Source organism: Meriones unguiculatus, chromosome X (genome assembly GCF_030254825.1).
Source record: "Meriones unguiculatus strain TT.TT164.6M chromosome X, Bangor_MerUng_6.1, whole genome shotgun sequence".
NCBI lineage: Eukaryota > Metazoa > Chordata > Mammalia > Rodentia > Muridae > Meriones > Meriones unguiculatus.
In genome coordinates, this window is record NC_083369.1 from 24,184,491 (window position 1) to 24,203,780 (window position 19,290).

Sequence of the window (19,290 nt, forward strand, 5' to 3'; positions counted from 1 at the left end):
AGCATTCAGGGCTAAGGTTTGAGGTATCCAGTCAAAAAATCCAGAGAACCCTCTTCCTGGGCCTTAGAACCCATAGGCTCCGTACCTAGACCTTCCGACTCTCCAGCCCCAGGGCCCTGGGGAGGTCATAAAAGGAAACTTAAAGAGCTGGGCCCGTAGGTAGTGAAATCCCTCCCCTCCCCATCTCCAACTTCCCCTTCTTCCGAGATATCCTATCTCCCCACCAGATCGATCTCAAGCAAAAGAAGGCTTTGCTCTTCTGTGCTATCTCAGTCCACATGCCTCCAAGAAGGGTTGCTAAGTGACCACGGTGGCCTTGGGTAGACTTGTATTCAGCCCACCCCATGAGAGGGCTGCCTAGCCACCCGCATCTCTTAGCCATTTGCTCTGAGTATGTGGAGTATGCTCCCTTGCTTGCTTTATTTATGTTGGCCTAAGGACGACGAAACCGGATCTGAGGGGAGGATGGAGAGGCCATTTTCAATATTTCCTCCCGGCCTCTCCATGCCCCTGAGTTGCCCCTTAGTACCCAGGAGGAGAGGGCAGAGGTCTATGGTCTGAAAACAATGGTTTGAAGTTCGGAGTGGGGGAGGAAGGAAGGATAAAATGGAGAGAAAGGGGAGGGGAGGTTTTGAACCTACAAGCCTTGTCAAGGACTTGCAGGTGATGCTCTCCCTCTCTCCAGGAGGGGCTGCACAAACCCTTAGAACAGAGCTGCTCCCACCCAAGGTCGGCTTCAGACAGTGAGGGGGTAATCAACACCCCAACCCCCAAAGGGCAACATGGAACTGCCTGCCTTGGAAAAGCCACGTAGTGTAGAGTCTTCTCTTTAAGCCACTAAAAAAGGGGAGCCTTGTAGAGTGGGCAGGGTATCCGGAGACCTCCAAGGCCCCTCTTGCCTGAGGAGTGCTATCCCACCACAGGGCTCCCTGGCCACCCCTTCTTCGGCTTGTTTGCTCTTCTGGAATCCTTGTCTCCAGTTATGTCCCTAACCACACCCTGCTCTGTGCTTCAGCCAAGCCACAGGGTCAGAACTGCTTTCATCTGCCTCTTCAGCTGGGCTTGCCTTTCCCAAGGGCTCCGGGACTTCACTCTGCTGACTTTCCTCCAAACTGTCTTTATCACTCCTATGCTTGGAAGCAACCAGCTGCACAGGGGTCTGGAGGTGTTAGCGGGTTGGCCAGCTCTCTAGGCCTTTTGTACATGAAGGAAATGAAACCATTTTCTCTATTTCTCAACTCCCCTCCTTCCTTCAGAGGTCTGCAGGAACCTGCATGGCTAAGGGTAGGCAGCCTTGGTTCTAAGTATGTGTGGATGACAAAAGGGGTCTGACTGAGTTCCTGATAGGGAGAATTTGTTAAATCAATTGCAATAGCCTGAGTGTGTCCCCCAACAGCCCTAGAATCCATTGTTGGTCCCAATGAGGAGACAGAGCTTAGTGGGTGATGTTTGGGCCATGAATAGCTTAATGGTGTTTCATCAGAGCTAGAGTGAGCTTTCAAGTAAATTACAAGAGTGGGTTGTTACCAAGCAAGGTGGCTCCTTTGTTCGTTGCTTGGCAAGTGCCCACTTGTTTTTTCACTTTGGAAACAGCAAAAAGATCCTCACCAGTTCTGTGCTCTTAAACTTCCAAGATGCTTGAAACACCAATTAAAAGAAATTTTCTTTACAAGACATTCAGTCTTTGGTAATCTATTATAGCAGAAGAAATTGGCTAAGAAATCTACAAAAAGAGGTCATAGCACCAGTGGCCAGCACTGATAAGACCATTAAAAGACCTTCTCAGGACAAGTCCTACCCTAAGCAGCATATGCAAACTCATTATTTTATCATTATTGAGGCCATCAGAGGCAATCGCTATAAGTCTCTTCATTTTACAGGTGAGGAAACTGAATCCAAAAGTTATATGAACCACTGTAGGAACCAAGTATTAGAACCGGCACGCTGGTGCTGAGGATGTGCTCAGGTACAGAGCATTTAGGGAGCAAATGTAAGACCCTGGATTCCATCCTCAGCACTGCAGAAAATAGAAAATGGTGAAAGTTGGGATTCTGTACCCCGGCACCCTGACTCCAAAGACTTCCCATCACAACTGCCAAACCCAACCAGAAAGTGCCACCCAAGCAGTTCTTGTGAGGGGCCTTACAGGAGCTTGAAGAGGCATAAAAGAGGCAAGGCCTCTTGGGTGAAGGCAGGAGCATAAGCAATGACCAGGGAGGAGCACAATGTATGTCGATTCTGAGAAGGCGAAGTGCTCGGCATGGCAAGCAAATGGCTGCCTTGCAAAGCAAGGCTGAGAGGGTACTGGGTCCTCTAGTGATCAACTACGAGGAGAGGCAGAGCTGATTGGAACCTCTGCTCAGGGCTTACTGAGGTATGGGAGAAGCAATTGGCATTCAGGAGACCAGTCTATTTTGTCCTAGGCTGGTGACAATGAAGATGGTAGGAAGATATCACGACATAGTAGAGATGACAGCTGACAGCACTTGGTCCCCCAAAAGACAACAGATATGAGGAAAATTGCAGAGCTTGCTGATGCAAGAAGGGTGGAGAAGGACACCTGGCTGGAGTCTAAAGCTCCTGGAGGGCATCCAGCAAACCTGTTTCTTTGGAGACCACAGAGAGCTCACACACCTCCAGGAAGTATGTCCCTGCACTGAGATGACAGAAGAGGATGTTGGAGAGAAGCTCAGGCCTTCACTAGAAGATTCATTGGTGGCACTCGACTCCACTGGCACAGGGAACCCCATACAGGGCTGTTGAGCAGAGCAGGGTGGGAATCAGCTTTGTGCCTAAGGAAGGTTGCTATGCTTGTACAGTACAGGACAGGAGGTCAGAGAAGAGACAGGAGGATGGGCAAGAGGTGACATGACATGAGTGAGGTACCTGATGGCAGAAAAGGCAGCTGCTGATAAGTGGGAGTGAGCGAACAAGGCCTGGTAGCCCAAGACTGCAGCCTCAGATGCTCCAGAGGCTGAGCAGGAAGGGTGCCTTGGTTTCCTGGCCAGCTAGACTACATAGTGAATTCCAGCCTTGCCTGTCCTATAAATGGGACCCTGCCTCAAAAACAGACCCAGGTGAGGCTTGTGGATATAGCTCTTGTCTAATAAATGCATAGTTTGGGGTTCAACTCCCAGTACTACATTAGAAAAAAGTAAATGCATGCCAGAGTGAAAATAGGGGAAGCTAGTGTCACAGATATAGGGGTGAGCCAGCCATAAGGCCTGAGGTCTTGTTTGTTTGCTCCCCTGGGGGTCCTAGTCAAAGGCCTTTTGTTCAGGGGTAGAAAAAACACTTCCAAAGACAGAACCTCCTTCTTACCACAGGTTATAAATCTCAGAAGCCAGACACCAACACACACCTGCCACAGACCTGGACTCCACAGCTGGGTCGCTAAGGGTAGAGACGGGCGCTTCCCAATGTAGGGAGGATTTCCAGGCTGTTTCCAAAGGCATTCCCAGCTGGTGAAACATCAGGAAGGAGGAGGAGAATCACAGGCATCCCTGAGCAGGGCCCAGAATTTCAAGGATGAAGGCTTGTAGAAGAGAGATGGGCCAGATGGAGGGAGGGGTTCACAAAAGGAGTGAGGGCTGCTTGGGGAGTAAGGCAGGGGAAGGAATGTACAGGAGAAGTCTGAGCCAGGAAGCAGGAACAGAAACAGCTGAGAGCTGGCTACTTCAGGCCTGAGGCCCATGGTAAGGAATATCCCCAGGGACAAAACTCACCAGAGTCACAGAAGATTTACAGGTGTCATTGGCATTTGGATGTTGGGTGGTAACAGATAGCATGCCTGTGTAGATATCATGCTGGCATCAGAGCTGAAAGGACCCATGTCCAAGCTCAGCATAAGAGAGTTGAGAAAGCAGGGTGCTCAGAGAGGGATACAGCAGCACAACAGTAGGAGAGCTTTTAACATTTGGGGCAGGGCTATCTGGTGCAAAGCTCTTTGTCTTGCACCACTAGGAGTGAAGTCTTTCCTTCTCCAATTTGTAGGGAACAGAATACAAAGGACCTACTGCACCTGTGGTCATTGCCATGCCAAGTAGATATTGGTGAACACTGGTGACACTGAACTTGACAAACTTGGAGGGAGATGGAAGGCCAAGGGATAACTCTTGGAAGGAAGAAAGAAAGTGGTTGGAGCCAGTGTAGAATAACTGGAAGGTAGCAAGGTACCTAGCTGACATTTGAATGGCAGCTGAAAATGGCTTTGAGCTAGAGAATAAGAAAGAAAATGGCAGGGCAGTAGAGGGAGGGAGGGCTAGATGTCTATTATCCCTGGGAAGCAAGGTGATAAGTTCAGGAGGCAGCCATGAGGAACCTTGGAAAACCAGGTCTCCAGGAAACATGGTCTGGTTTGAAGTTCAGATTTCTGTCTGAAGGTCTGGCCATAGACGGGTCCACCATATTTGGGGGATCAGCTTTAGAGTACAAGTGTGTGAAAAGTGTTTAGCTTCGAGTTGGGTTGGACAGGCACCTTGAAGGGTTCTGTTCTGTACATCATTGACTGGAGAGACTCGGGCAAGTCTCAGTTGCTCCAGCCTCACTCCCACTGTCAGCATGTAGGTAAGACCCTGGCACAGAGCATGTGCTCTTCCTAGTGTGTACATACCCTGCACATATTCTAGAAACTAAACAACGTCCCTAGCTACTGCTTTGTGAAGTCGGGGTGCCTCTGGAGCACTCTTATGTAGAAACTGAAGGGCTGGACCTTTGCCATGCTTCATAGACCCCCCTCACTGACCTGCTACCTGGAATGCCATATCTGCTACCCATGCCACAGTGGCAGGCAGCAAAGGGAACTTCTGAGTAGTCTCAAGCTAAAGAGTATACCAGCCCCTTCTGATGTCTCCCCTGCTGCTAATAGCACCTGCTCATAGGCCATGTTTTCACTCCTGGAACAAGCTCTGTAGATTTAGCCTGTAATCATTCTGTTATGACCACCCTGACCTTCAGGAGATCCCCTCTACTTGGCCATGGATTTGACTTCCGTCCCAAGTCATGTTATTGCCTAGAGAAGTTTCCCTTGCATTTTCTCTCCTCTCTGCCTAAGTGCCCCTCAATGTATCCAATAGGAACTCAGCAGCTTGTTGGCAGAGAAGGGAGTCAGTAAAGCTAAGTATTTCCCCATCTTGAGACCTGGTATACTCAGAGAAACTTGTCCTAGAGGCTAAGAGCTGGCTGTTTCCTGGCATTGGCTCATGCTAAGGGTGGCAGTGCTTAGGGGAGGTTGGGGGGGGGAGATTAGTCAGTAAGGGAGCAGAGGGAGTGAACAAGCCACAGAATCTTTTGCCAAGCAAAGAAAGGGCCTCTTCTAACCCTGACACTGTATTTCCAAGCTGTCAACCCTAGCCCAAGGTTATACTCCTAGTTAGAGGCAATTACAACGCTGGCCAGGCATCCTGCTTTGAAGACGTGGCTGAATTTTTTTGGAAGAGATAACAATGTGGCCTTTGTCCTCCCCTCCTCCTCTCATTCTCTTTTCTTTACTCACTCATTCTTTATGTGGTCACTTTCTGGCCCTCCTCCAAAACAGAGTGGGGGTTGGAGGCCACCAAGCTAGACCAAAGAGATCATTGGGACAGACCTGTCCCTTCTTATGAGCGGGCTACCCCACTCAGGCTCAGGAGTGAGGTACATGCTTTAGACAGGTTGCCCTGTCTGTTCCTCATTAGAGGAAGGAGGAATGCTGAGTGGCTCACACATCCTAGGTAGCTTTGCTGCAAGAGAGCGGAAACCAAGCCAGATGCCACCCTGTGCCCTTGGCAGGGCGTATGTTCATGGCCATGTGGGCAGCTTTCAGAGGCCTGAATTCAGTGGGCATTCCAGGTCACTAGTCAGGCACAAGTTGAGCCAGGAGGCTTCCAGTGTCAGCATCAACAATTTATGTTCTTTCCAGGGACTCTGAGCCTTGTAAAGTTCTCCAGAAATGGGGAGCCCCATTCCATACTTTATCTAAGCTTCTAGACAAATATTTCTGGGCTTGCAAAGTCTTCTGAAGGTCATCTTATCTACCTCACAGCCTCCAGACCTGAGGGTTTTCCCCACCCGGATAGCAAAATCCATGTGAGAGCCTGGACTCCAACCTCTTTGCTCTTGCATTGCCCACCAGCACAGGCACAGATTGAGGTGCTTGGTGGCAGGTGAGGACAGAACCACATGTTACAAAGAGTGAGACAGACAGCATGGCCTCTGGAGTCCAGGGCCCCTCTACTGGCAAGGATTACTTGAGGCACAGGCCTTTCAGGCTCTCTGGACTGGCCCTGCCTTTCTGGCAGCGAGCCTGCATCTCCATTTCTAAGCAAAGCCTTGCTGGCTGGCCTCAGGAGCAATCTGAGTCCTCACACAGGGCCTTTGAGAGCAGCAGAGTAAAGCAGCCCCAATCAGCCTTTGGCCGCCTCACTTCCTGCAGGTGGGAAAAATATCCTATTTATCCCCAAATGAATTTGTCTACTCAAAACAACAAACAGGCGCAGAGACACACATGAAGTCATGGACATGTGTGCAAAAGAAAAGCTGTAGATACATATGTGGTCTCTCTCTTTCCCCTCCCTCTCTGCCTCTCTCCATCTCTACAACTGTCTCTCTGTCTCTGTTCCTGTCTCTCTCTCCACCACCCCCTCCCTTTTTTTCCTGCTCATTCTCTTACCCTTTCCCAAGGCCCCCTCTTGCTTCCATTACAGCATTTATCAAAGTGGCCTGACCTCATGTTGTAAAAATATACAGCATGGAACAAAATCCACCTTAAACTCTCTTCTAAATATATTAAAATAATAGGAATTCTCATCTGCCTGATTGAATTTGCTGCTCAATATTAGAAGCATGCCAGGCCCTTCTGGACCCAGTCTAGAGCTGGGAGGGGCTGGGATTCCCTGCCTGACTCCTCTCTCTGAGCCAACACTTCAGCTTCCTTGATGGGCGGGGCTGGGTGAGGGAGTGGGAGTTGTGTTCAGGCCAGAAGACTTTGGGCGGCCACCACCAGCAGCAGCCAGCGCAGCCCACTGAGCAAGTGCAGACAAGCTCGAGGCTCCTCTGGCCTGCAGCTGTGAGCTTCTGCCCTTGTCCTAGAGCCACCAGGGCTCAAAAGCTCCCTGTGCCTGTTCTTAGGCTCTCGCCACACTCACTGCCCTGTCCCCTGGGATGGGAAGCTCCTTGCTTGGAACCACACTCTATTCTTTGTATACTTGAAATTTGCAGTTAACGCTTGGGGAAACCTCAGACAAATTTGCTCCTTCGTTCATTTAACCTGTATTATTAAATGCCTTACTATGAGCCAACACTGATCTAAGGACAGGGAATACAGCAAAAACCAAACCAACCTTAAAACCTGCCCTTATGCAGCTGTTACTCTAGGGATTAAGCAAAGCCCACTACCAGCCAGTGACAGAAGGTGATCCCTACCCCACATTCTACTTCCCCTCCAAGCTTGTCACTCCTTTGTAACAGCGATGGGGAGGACTTGCTTCACCATGGACACTGCTCTTCAGAGCTACCCCACATACTTCAGCATGGCTTGCTCAGGACACATACAAAGCTGCTGGCTCATTGGGGCAACAGTGTGTGAATAGAGAAGAGGGGAGGGCCAAGGGTTTGCCAGGAGACTTCATCTCATTTAGGACGGCAACTGGGGTGCTAGCGTAGTTAAGGAGCAAGGGCTTGCTTCCTAGTAGATACTACGTGGTGTCAAAAGGCACTGGCTTGATTAACAGTGGCCGCTGAGGTGACAAGAGGAAATCAGTACTGGTTAGAATTGGGATAAACTGAGGATGGCAGTATATTATAATGTCAACATTTAGGAGGTTGAGGAGCAACATAACTGGTGAGCCCCCTTCCTCAAAACAACAAAAATTTCCTATGAAGTAAATGACTATCATCACCCATTTTACAGATAAGAAAAACAAAGCAGTCAGATTAGCTAACTTCCTCATGCTGCGTGGAAGTCTGGCTGCAGTGTGCTCTCAGGCATGGATCTGTACTGCCTCCAGATGAACTTTCCAGACTTTTCTTAACTTCTTGCCTGGGCCCATGGCACCTAGATGAGAGCAGCAGCTTGGCCTACTTCTCCTGAAACACTTCATTTCATCATAGTTCTAGGACCTATCTACCAAGTAAAATAGTTGCTCCTGGCCTCTCTGGATCTCTGGCCACACACATAACATCCAACTCAGTTCTTGGCTTTATTTCTTGTGGACCTGTAGTGGTGTGTGAGGGAGTGGGGGTTGAGTGAGCGGTGGGGGTGGCTGAGAAAGGTGATCTTTCAGAAAAAGAAGGTAACTGGGAGAAAGAAGAAGAGAAGGGGAAAGCAAGGAGTAAAGGATGTCAGTCCTGCCCTTGTCCTGCACTGCTGTCAGCGTCACTGTGACCCTTGCACACATTCAAGGTAGTATGAGGTATGACTCCCTGGCATGTAAACATAACCTCAGGAAGATATGTGTTCCTGTAAATGGCTGATGAAACTAGCTGATCACTTACAGTGTATGCTTGTTTGTGTGCATGTGCTGACCTGCTTATATACCCTGGCTCCAAAGAGGAGCTGTAGTTGAATGTGATCAAACAGCACACATGTGGGATGCTAGAGTGACGTGTGAGAGAAATGATGTATCATCACTTCTTGGAATTCCCCCAGACCTCTGGAAACCCCCAGAAAAAAGAGGCTTGTCAAGGGCTCCAGAGGAGCCTTGTGAGGGGCCTCAGAGACAGCCTGTCTCTAGGAGGGGCTTTTCTTGGAGCAGAGGTCACTGCTCTCTTTTGCCCCAGTAGCTATAAGCGCTCAGCCTCCCCAACTTGTCTGGGGAGTGTGGAGGCAGCATTTCCGCTGAACCTTATTCTGTGAAAGGAAGAAGCTTTCAGATAGTTAAGGAGCTGACTGTGAGGAAGCAGCTGGCTGGCACCTTGTCCAGTCTGACCTTGGCTGTCCCTGTTGTTAGTGGCCTTACAAGCGATCCTGACATCCTAGCTCCCTCACACCCCTGCTGTGGTGCAGAGGAAGGAATAAGGCCTTCTTCACAGAGCCCTGAGAGCTGCATTTCAATTCCTGCTCCATGGAGTATCTGCCTTGGGACCGTGGGCTAGCTCTTTCAGATTCACAACCCTCGGTGGCCTCATCTGTAGAATAGGGACAAACTCTATCCCTCCCTCCCTTCAGTGGGTGCAAGGAATAAATTAGATCACCTATGGAAATGCCTGTGCATGATCTTTGTCATCCTTATTTCCTCTCCTGTACTGCTTCTCTGTCGTCACACATTCAAAATAGTTTCATATAGGTCAAGAACAGGGAAACCAGAGGCAAATCCTCTCTCAGGGCCAGGAGGATGAAGAAGTACACTTGGTCCGCCACGCTGAACATTCCATGATCTTACTGACAAACAGATGACTGGCAACACCAATCCCAGCGCTTGAACAACAGTCTTCTTCAGATGAGCAAGCTCATGAGAACTCCACATCTCTTGTCCAAATCCCCAGAACATTTCCTATGGATGCAGATACATCCTCCTTTGGCACTTTGACCGTCCAAGGACTTATAGGAATGTAGCCAGAAGGCAGTGTACCACTTCATCCCATGTGTCTAGACGCTGTGTGCATTGACGTTGGACATGGAGCAGGCACTGATCCCTGCTCCAAACACTGCATACAGCAAGTCCTGTGGGATTAGATGATTTCTTAAAAATTGAGCTAGGCATGGGTCAGATGGCTGGCCAGGAGTCCCAGGGACTTCTTGGCATGGCTATGGCTGAAACGGTCAGTGCTCTATCTAAAGGGAAAATGATGGGACTGTAGGGGGCACAGGAGTATTAGGGAGACTAGGTGGAAAGAGGCCCCATGAGCTCTGAGCCCTGAGGTCTGGCTGCCTCTGCTACTCACCATCTGTCTCACTGAAGGGGAGGCATTTAACAGACTGGGCCTCCATTTCCCCATCTCCAATATGAAGAGTCTAGAATATTTTGTCACATTTCCTGTGCTGTTATGAGCGTGGCATGACATGGATGCATGAAGAATGTTCCATAGACTGTGAACACTGCACATCTGTGAGGCAAAGTCAGGAGCCACATATTGCTGACACTTTGCATAGGGTCCTGGCTTGTGCAAGGTATGTAGTTCCATATAGGAACATCCCTATATGGACCACTGAACCAGAAACCCCTTGAGGTCAGGGCCTAGGTCTTCTCTCATCTGTGTCCCAGGTGTGTAGCACCAGACTTTCCTTCATTATTGATCAAAAAAACAAGCTGCCCAGGTTGTTAATTAGAATTCTAGCCCTCCATTTTCAAGCCATAAAGCAAGGCACAGGAAGTCACTGCATTTACCCAGCCTCACAAGAACCCCAGTAGCACAGATGGCTATTGTTTATGTGTCCCTAAATCCATTTTCTTTTTGCTGTCCCCTGTACTCCAGCCTAACTTTTTTTGTGATGCTACTCAAATCCACTCTGGCCTGGTGAGGAAGGCCATCCGTGTTCAGTGGTCAACCCATCAGGCAGAATTGGAGAAGGTTGTAGAGGACAAACATTCACGTTATTCCCAGCTTGACCTAGATTTTAACTACTCTGCTGCTGCTCAAGGGTAACCCAGAATTTCGAGCATGGTGGTGGTAGGCAGCCCGGCTTCTGATGGACATACACAATGAAAGACTTTGGGAGTGACAGGATATCGAGACAGAAAAAGGCATAGGGTAGAGGAGCTGCTGAGAATATCAAGGAAAGGCATTTTGCTCTTCCTTGACTATTCGTCAAAGTTTCTCCAAAGTTAAAGCAGTCTCTGGAGTCTTTCCTGTTATTTAAACCATTTTCTTGCCTAAGGATCTTCTCATAAACAATCACTTACTATCCTTTAGGCTACATCCCCACACTCCAATGAAGAGAACTTGCCACGGGGAAGGTATGAGAGGGACCTAGCCTAGACACAGGAGCTCTGGAGTCAGCTTCTAGCAACAGTTACTGAGAAACACTGAACACATCATTTACCTCATCATGCTTTACTGTCTCCATCTAAAATGAGAGTTAATAGCATCCACCTTGGAGCCTGGCAAACAACTGGGACTCAGTCACAGAACTGTGGGACAACATTAATCTGCATTTGAGGGCACTGTGCTCATGCTCCCTGATTCACAACCCTCTCAGACTAGTTTCTTAGCCTTTGGGCAGCCAAGACGGGGAATCTGAACCCTAAGTGGAGCTCTCAGCCCCTCCCCTACCCCACCTCCACCCGCTCAGTCCCTGGAGGTCTTCGTGGTTCCTGCCCTAGTGGGGAGCCACGATGCTAGAGCAGTGACTCTTTCCAATTTTCCTGTGCCACATTCTTTCCCAGTAGCCTTCTGTGGCTTGGCTGGCCCAGCTGCTCTCCAGCAGTATGGATGCCACATCCTCTCTCTCTCTCTCTCTCTCTCTCTCTCTCTGTATCTCTTTCTGCAAGCTCCTGGGATTCCTTTTCAGACAGCTTCCCTGGAGAGCCATCCACCCAGGCCTCCAGTGTTCAGAAGCCATGTCAATCCAGCCAGCCCGTTATTTACATTTGCATTTCCAAAGCCCAATTTACATCAGAATTATTCCTGTATGGCCAGGCTGGGAGACTCCGCACATATTTGGGGGAGGCTTTTTGGACAACTACAGGGATTGGCAATCACATTCCCCTGGGCCTCATTCCCGTAGCCAGGGCTTTTTTGTTTTGTTTTGTTTTGTTTTGTTTCTATTTCTTACATCGGCCACATGACCTCATCATTGCCCTTTGTTCTTTTTCCTTCAGCAGGTAGGTTTAGCTGCAATACCCTCTTAACCTGGCAGGCTCAACTCATTCAGCAGCAGCTTACAGGCTGGTATTACAAAGTCCCATTCCTAGCTACAGCCAAGTGGAATATTACGAATGTAAATTTATGTGTCAATTTAGGAAACATTAAAAATAACAGCCCAGGTTGCAAGGCCATAAGCAACCTCACATGCTGCTGGCGGAAGTATAACTTGGCAATCTGGAAATGCCAAAGCCATTAAAAGCAGATACACACTTTGACCCATTAATTACCTTTATAGGACTCTACACTGAAAAATTATGTGTAGCCGGGTCTGGTGTGCATGCCTGTAATCTCAGCTACTCAGAGACTGTGGCAGGAGGTTTGAAAGTTCAAGGCTGCCTGCACTACTGAGTGAGTTCCAGGTTACCCTGGGCAACGTAGTGAAAGCCAGTCTCAAAATGAAAGAAGAAAGTAAAAAGAAGACTGCGGACTTACGTCAATATGTAAAGTAAAGCACTTGACCCCTGGGTTAAATCTTTGGCGTAGCAAAAGAGGCACAAGTTTGAATTAAAATATACGTAAAGATATTTGCTTAAAAGTCATAAGCTAAGATTTCAACATTAGTAAACTAAGTATATAAAATCACCTAGCCAGATATGGTTGTACAAATCAACAGAATAGTTAGGATCTAGGTCAAACTGGGAATACTGTGAGGCTGAGACAGGAGGACCCTGAAGTCAAGACAAGCCTGGGATACCCTGTCTCACACAAAAATCAAATAAAATAATCAACAACTTGTGAGAATTCTTGAAGGCCATAAGGTGATATGGAAAATGTTTATGCTATCATGCTGGAATATCAAGATGAAATCATATATGCAGCATGATTCTGCTTACTCTTTACAAACTCTAGATATTCAAATAGACAAACTAGAAGGAGAGCAGTTAATTCCTGAAATCACCTAACTCTAGGTTGGATTCCAGTGGATTATAACAGTAAAGCCTAACGCTTGTGTGACATTTAGGGTGGGATACTTATTTTCTCCTCACTCCATGTGCGCATAGATGCATATGTGTGTGTATGTTTACTCCTTAAAACTATGTGACAAGATAATTGCCGTATTTTCCTCATTGTACCGAGGTGCAGAGTGGTGACAGGACTTCCCCTTTTGTACCTACTATCTGCCGGTTCCTCCTTTATAAACAGAACAAAAACTGCACAGAAGTTTTCCTTGGTTAAGAAAAGCCTGAAGTGATGGTACATGCCTATATCCCCCAAACCTGCAGTCAGGAAGCTGAGGCAGGAGGATCTCACTCAAGTTCCAAGCCATGTGGGCTAAGTAGTAAACTTTCTCCTCCTGTGTCAATAAAGCAAGAAAGGCAGAGGGAGAAAGGGAGGGAAAAGGGAGAGAGAAAGGGGAAAAGAAAGGAAAGAAAAAAAGAAAGGGGTGAAAGAGAGAGCTTAAACAGAATAAATAATTAAGTAATTAAATCAATCAGCCAATCAAAGTGCTCTGCTGACTGGCTCACAATGCTCCCCCCCACCCCCCATCTGTTTTTACTGGCACCTCAGGTCCTGGCCTTGGGATCTTCTCCGGGTTTCCAAGAAGATGAAAGTCTACCCTGCCTAGCTCTGACCCACCACTCATGATCTGCCTTGCCCCTGCTGCTTTTAGCTACTGGCTTGCCCCAGGTGGACCACTCTTCATACTTCTTTTTGGGCACACCCCTCCACTGTCCACACCTGCAGTAGCAAAGGCTTTGCTCATCAGCAATCTCAGGGAGAAGGCAGCAGGCATGGAATAGGAGAACACGGTCCTCAGGAATCGGTTCTAGGTCGACCACAAAGATTCAGAGAGTTTTCTCTAGCCACAGGTTCCATCCATAGAGAGGCTGAAAATACTCAGGAAAAAATGGCATCTGTACTGAACATGCACAAATGTTGTTGCTGGCAGTACAGCCTCTAAACAACAACTTACAACTATTTACTGGGGTTTACACTGCATTGGATACACTGCAGGAGGCTTTCTAGTACCTGTGTGCCTTATATGCAAACACTACAGCATCTTACATGAGAGGATGGAATATATCTAGGCTTTAGTGCCCACAGGAAGTCCTAAAGGACAACTGTGTTATTTTTTTTCACTTTAACCCACAGGCAGCAACATATTAAGGAGAGAGAGAGCTGAGCTTTGGCCCTACAACTGGATTTTTTTCCTTAACCGGCCTAGCTCATCCTCAAGTTGCTTCACTGGCTCCCGGGCAGATCACCTACATGGCTGCGTAAGAAGCTACCTGTGTCCATGGGTGTCACATCTAACAAAAAGCACCCTTAAAGTAGGAATGCATGGCCACTGCTCCACCCTTTCCTCCCACACCCTGTCTATGCCGCATCTTTCCCCATATCACTGTTTCCAAATCTTGTTTTAAAGAGTGGCCGGTGAGGAGAAGATTGTCAGAACAAACCCAGAAGGAAAAAAGTATCGAGGGTGCTAGGAGATGTCCTGCAAGCCAAAACCCGAGCATCACATGACACTTGAGGCAACCGTACTTGTCAACCCTTTAAGGAGCAGGAGCAGCCTGAAACGTGAGGCAACAATAAAGAGGCCTGGGGTCTAGTTAGTCCTGGATTATCCTCTAGCTGGTTGTGTGACCTAGGTAGGTTCTTCTTTTCTCTGGGTGCCAGAATCTTTCTCTGCCAACTGAGAAATACTGGGATCAATCTCATGGCAGTCCTGAGACTACTCCACAAGTAACATTCTGTATTAGGAAGATAATGATTAGGACACTGGGTCTCCACTTGCTCCAGGCCCTTTACAATGTTAGGACTTGCATATCCACCAACAACTTGGCAAACACCGTGACAAACCCACTTCCACCAAAGGGTCTAATGTGCCAAGGCACTTACCAGTTCAGAAAAAGAATAACTTCATAGAGCCCTTTCTGGACAGCCACAGCCTGAGAGGCCTTATTCTAGGGAAAGGTCTAACCTCTCCCCCGGCTTTCCTTCGGGGTATGATGAAGCATCTTTTTGCGAACCTTCTCAGACATGGAGCTCACTCCCCTTCTAAGCATCCAGTTGTACTCCTACAGAGCCCTGCCTCTCCCCAGGCTTTGTTGCATCCATGCCCCTGAGTGCTTCATTGAGGCTCCCTGGCCAGGAACCTGAATTGTCTTGTGGCCAGATGTGCTAAGGCTCCAGGCTACCTGGTCATTCCACCCACTTTTCTATTGCTGCTACCAGGGCTGCTTGCTAGATTTTCTGCCTCATAAAATTGTTCAGCAAGCTCTTTCTGGAGCCAGTGAGTGGCCAGGCCCTAACCACTGGATGGTCTGTTTGACTTCCCCAAAGAAGGGGCAACAGGGATACCTTGACAATATGTCTTCCCCTAGGCATGAGGTTCTCAACCTGTGGGTCACAAGCCCTTTGGAGGTCATATATCAGATATCCTGCACATAGGATACTTGGTTGATGATTCCTAACAGTGGCAAAATTACAGTTGTGAAGTAGCAAGAAAATAATTTTATGATTGGGGTCACCACAACCTAAGGAACTGTATGAAAGGGTCACAGCATTAGGAAAGTTGAGAACTGTTGCCCTAGGCTGTCACATTTTCAAAACATTTACCCTACCACCCACCATTTTTATCATCTGCCTTGCATGGGTTAACACGAGCTCTGGAGCCAGAGAAAGAACACATTTCAGTGCCAGTACTTCTGACGGAAACCATCCTATATGGTGCAAAATGAAGTAAGGGAAATTCAGGGCTGCGATGCAAGAGCTCCCTTCTTCCTTTAACCCTTTTCCTAGGACTGTGCTTTTCAGTAGGGCAGAGTTAGTGAAAAACAACTCAAGTAAGCATCCACTGCTGACTTGGTAGGGATCGTGGTCCGGGAATGCTATTTTATTTTATTTAGAAGAAACTCGTCAATGAAATCAGCTTCAGTGCCAAAGTTCACACTGGTGATAAACAGTGAATTTTAGCCCAGGCCAGCTTCCCAGGTCTACATTTCCACTGCATAATACTGCCTCTCATCCTAAAAGGGAGGACTATTCGTTGCCGCACACGTAGAATGACTTTTCTTAACATTCCTTGAAGGCCACTGTTTCCATTGTTCTAAGAGACAAACAAAGCGAAATTATCAGATTCTTACCAAGCTGTGTTGTGAGTACCCACTCCTTCACTACCAAAACCCCAGCCTTCCTGTGCATTTGACACTCTGCCTGTAGAAAGCAGCTGGTCATGCCTTCTGGGGCCTGGTGTGAAACAACTGGACATGTGCGTTTGGAATAAACAAGAGGGCCTCTGAGTGGAGCAAATGGCTTGAGGATTCAGGTACACAAGGGAAGCCTACGAAAGGAAAAAAAAATTGGTTCAGCTTGTATCAAGAAAAACAGATACTCCTTGGGTGGCCCAATGAGACATTTGGTGGCCTGGGCTAAGGGTAGGAACAGGGTGAAATATAACAGAAGCCTGGGAAAGAGGGCCACACCAAGCTGAAGCAGGGCTTACCCAAAGCCTCTGGATCACTGGGCCGTTTGGGATATGGGTCGTAGTGCCTGTCTAGGCTGCTCTTTGAAGCACACTGAGTCAGACTCCGCTTCCCTCTGCGCCTACTCAGAGCCAGACCAGAGCATAATACAGCCATGGGGGAGGTATTCTGTGTCTTCGTATGTTGCCATGGTAGCTAGAGGCTGAGAAGAGGATCCAGGGAGAAGTGGCCTGGGGATGTTCTTGAAGACAGGCACTTCCAGATTCCTTACGTGAATAATAAAAGTGGATAAGGCCCACATCTGATAACTAGTTCCTGAGCCCACCCAGGGTCAGGCTCAAGGATGCATGTGGGGGGAGGGTTATGAATTTATCTGTTAGTCTATGTGTGATTGTGGGTACACAAAATCTTGGGCTCATATGTATAGAACATAGAGAGAAGTATGTATGTATGTATGTATGTATGTATGTATGTATATACTCATAAAGGTACACAGAGGCCCAGTGAATAGAGGGAAGTTCTGTGTGTATGTGCCTGCATGTGTGTGTTTCTTTATATTATATATGTTTCTTAAACAGTAGGGAGAATGGAATAAAGACAAAAGCATCCGACGACTCTGGCTTATGGAGGAGCTAGCCCAGTGTGGCGGGTGTAGGGAGCTGGCCAACCGGGGGCCTGATTGGAACCAGACTCAGCAAGGAGGGGCTGTAAATGTTTTTTGCTGCCTGTCCTGAGAAATTTATGTCACACCCACTCCATCATCCTGGCGGGGGCAGCCTCTCCCAGCTGGCTGTGGTTCCGGGCTTACCAGTGCAACCAGCAGCCTCTGTGGGAGTTCCTGTGCCTCTCTGGGCCAGAGCTGCATAACTGCCATGCCATGATATCCTGAAGCCCTCAGAGAAGATCCATGCATGATGCAGAAAAGCAGGAAGAGATAGCTTGGGTCCCAAATAACAGCCCTCCTTCCAGGAGAACCTGGATGTCATGCCACGGTGGGGTTCGAAGCATTAGGAAGTGTGAGAGGCAGGGAAGACAGGATAGGGGCTGGGGTCAAGCTTCTGCAGACCAGAAAAGGTCAAAATGACCCTGAGTCAACTCCCAAATGAAGCCTGCAATGAGAAGGGGCTTGCTCAAAACAGCCAACGGCAAGGCCAAGATTGAAACCTAGATGCTACCCACCTTCTCTGGTGTGTCTGTCCTCCCCCCTTCTGTGTGTATGTGCCTGCATGTGCATATGTGTGTGCATGTTTATGTTAGAGGTAGCACTGTTTTTTGTTTTTTATTTTATTTTTTAAGAAAACAAGGCCTGTGTGCTTGATAAGCAAGTACTCCACTACTGAGCTGCATACTTCCCCAGCCTTGTGTTTAACCTTTATTTTGAGATAAGGTCTCTATTAGTTGTCCCTGCTGACCTTGAACTCAGAGAGTGTCTCAGTATGGTCTTGAATTTGTGATCCTTCTTGCTCAGCCTCTCATGTACATGGAATTTATAAGCATGTGCCACCAGGCCTAGCTCACAGCCTTTTCTAGTCATAGAACACCCTCTTTGAAATCTTCCCATTTCTTTTTTGTTCTTGGCTTGTGGTTGCCTATTCATCCATGTTTTGTGGTAGGTTCCCTGGTCCTCAATACAACTAGGCCTTTGCACATAATGTGCCCTCTGTCTAAGGTGTTATTCTTTCCCCTTTCCTGTCATTTGACTCCTCCCTGTATCTTCTTGGTGAAGACATGCTTCTCATTTGTCAGCTTTCATGACACTGGGAACCTCTCCTAAGACATGCTGTGTTGCTCACTGCTGCCATTTTACTTTGGTTGCATTCTTTTACTTTCCTCACCTCCCCCTGCTAACCCACTCCTCAAAGATTCAGCAGGACAGAGGCTATAGCCGCTTTTGCTTGTCGATTCTTAGCGTTCAGCAGAGGTTTGGCAAGTAATCACAATAGTGAGAAGGACAGCAGGCACTAATATTTGAGACCTGTCATGTGCCTGAAGCTCTGACAACTGCTTTACTTAGAATAACAGACATAATCTTGCCAAACTCTATGAGATGCTTACTATCAGAATCCCCATTATACGGATGAGAAAACTGGGGCACGGTGGAGATAGCTGGCTGTATCAACGCCACACAGTAAGTGGTTAAGGTCTGGTCTGAGCACAGGCTGTCTGGCTGCAGAGCCTGTGTACTTAATCTGTATCACTGTAAGCTCAGTGACACATATTAATCGACTCCATGCTCTTGTCTGAGCGTCAACATCAACTAGGTAACATCTTGAGAGCCCGCCAACCACCTCTTGGATCCTCAGGATCAACCTCTTGCCACACCAACTTAACTCCCACAACCTCAGTGTCCTCTCCTATGAAAGAATTCAACCCAGCACCCACACTGTAGGGTGCAGAGGGTGCAGAGAGTTTGTGGGAGAGTGGAGGAGGCTTGGTCACTGCAAAGAGCAAGGCAAATATTAGTTTTCACTGTATCATCTATCAGCGACAATAAATTTACAGTGGGAACAGAACTTGTGTCGTGTTTGGCTCCAGAGTCCAGTGGATAAAGAAAGGAATAGGCCCATTAACACACACTCCATAAGCCCCTCCCAGGGCTGCTGCTTGCCTCTTACCCCTTATACCCAGGGCAGCCCTTAGGCAGTTTAGGAAGGTCAGGCCTTATAAGTGTGGGTGCGGGGGAGGAAGGGAGAGGGAGATAGAGCCCTGCCTAAGGACAGCATCAGTCTTAATGTTTTTTGCTTTTTTCTTTTTTTTTCCTGTGGCAGGCCAAGGACAGGGAACAACCCCCTACCCTTACAGCCCTCTCTTTCCCACCCCCCAGGCCTCAAAAGTTCTCCCCCTTCCTCTGGCTTCTTGAACAGAGCAGAGTCTATGGCTCTTAGTGGGGGGTGGCTGGGGGCTGTAGGGGCGCACAGAGAGAGGAAGGTTACAAAAGCCGTGCCTTGCTTTCCCAGTGGCCTCCAGGGGGCCAATGAATGCACAGAGCCGCAGCCCGGGACAGCCAGAGTGTTTTCATTTTGTTCTGTTTGTTTTCTGTTTAGATCAACTGCTCAGTTCTAGTTTGGGCCTCTGA